Raw genomic sequence first — 2,051 nt, 5'->3', positions numbered from 1 at the left:
AGAAACACTGAACCAAAAAACTCATCTCTGGCTTGCCCTCCCAGAAGTTGGCCTACAGACAGAAGCAGATTGCTTACAGCTAAAGCAGTATAAGAAACAATTAAGTCACAGTGGCCTGCAGCAAAGGATTATGTGCTTTAAATCAAGCAATACTGCACCCAGGAGGGGAATGTCTATTTCATAGGGAGTAGAGAGTACATTCAAATTCCTCTAAATGAGGAAACTCCTAAGACCTACAAGCAAGCAGAAGCCCAGGACAAGATGTAGGCACAGAAAAGAAGTACAGGACCCTGGACTTCATATTTGTCTCAGGATGATCTTCTTGGTAGGAGGACTAAACTCTGAAGGAGAGCACCAGCCAACATAGAATCAATCTGCAAAGACCGTGAAAGCTGTTTTTTGTGTTGGTTTCTTTGTTGATGTTAGCTCACGGCACTAAAGGAAATTTCTGTCATATCACTGGATACAAACTTAAGGAACACACTGCTCAGAGACCATACCCAGAGAAAACCTTTTAAAATATTAAAATGTACAGTGTACAAAAAAATAGATTACAATACAAACAAAGAAACAGGAAATGATAGCCCTTCCAAAGGAAAAAGACAAAAATCCAAAAACCATCAAAAAAGAGATCAGACTGTGGACATACCAGACAGACCTTTAAAAAGTAATGCTAAATATGCTTAAGAAAGGAAAATGAAAAGAAAGAACTAATGGATATCAGAAAACTATGAGTGAACATTTTATGAGAATTTCAATAAAGATAAAGATTAAAAAGGAACCAAAGAAAAATGCTGAGTATGAAGACCACAATAACAGAAATGAAAAATTTCCTAGAACGTTTCAATTCAGACTGGAGGTGGCAGAAGAAAGAATCCATGAACTTGAAGACAAGACAATTCAAATGATTCAGGCTGAGTGGAAAGAATGAAAAAGAGTAAACAGAGCCTAAGAGACCTGTGGAATACAATCGAGCATACCAAAATACACATTATGGGTGTCCAAAAGAAGAAGAAAAAGGGGCCGAAGGAATATTCCAAGAAATAATGACAGAAAACTTCCCGAAGTAACAAAAGACATGAATATGAATATGCATATTCAAGAACCCCCCCCAAAACCCAAACAAGCTAAACATGAAGAGAACCATGCCAAGACAAATAGTAGTCAAATTTTCAAATACTAAGGACAACTGAATATTGCAAAAGAAATTAAGTATGTTATGTACAAGGGAGCCCCCAAAAGATTATTTGATGCTTTCTCATCAGAAACCATGGGGACAAGAAGGCACTGGGAGGAAATATTTTAAGTCCTGAAAGAAAACAACTGCCAACCAAGAATTTTATATTTGATAAGGCTGTCTTTCAAAAATGAGGAAGAGATTAAGACATTTCCAGGTAAACAAAAGCAGAGGGAGTTGTTCATCATTAGATCTGCCCTAAAAGCAATGTAAAAGGGTATGAAAACAAACATGATTGTTATATATTAAAGATTTTAAACTTAAAACTTATGGTAACTGTAAAGAAAATATACATATATACATATATACATATACATATATAAATATTCAGAAAGAAATGAGAATTGACTCATATTGGTACAAAACAAAAAAATCAAGCAAATAAATATGAAAGTAGGAATAGTAGAAGAATTGAAGGTCAAAAAGGGTAGAAGATTTACAAAGACCAACTAGCCAAATGGCAAAAAATTCTGCATTATAGGTAGTTATTTTAATGTAAATGAATTTAATTCTCCAGTCAAAAGATAGAGATTGGCAGAAGAGATAAAAATCAGGAACCAACTATATGTTGCTTACAAGAGACTCACCTTAAATTCAAAGACACTATTAGGTTAAAAGGGAAAGAATGGAAATAATAGATATGATGCACCAAGTAACCAAAAGAGAGCTGGGGTAGCTAAACTAATATCAGATAAAAGAGTTTTTATGAGGGAAAAGAAGGTCACTACCTACTGATAAAGGGGGAAATTCAACAAGAAGACATAACAATTATAAATATATAGGCACCTAACATCAAAGCCCCAAAATAAATGAG

Source organism: Tamandua tetradactyla, chromosome 10, assembly GCF_023851605.1.
Source record: "Tamandua tetradactyla isolate mTamTet1 chromosome 10, mTamTet1.pri, whole genome shotgun sequence".
NCBI classification, from domain to species: Eukaryota; Metazoa; Chordata; class Mammalia; order Pilosa; family Myrmecophagidae; genus Tamandua; species Tamandua tetradactyla.
This window is presented reverse-complemented; position numbering follows the sequence as displayed.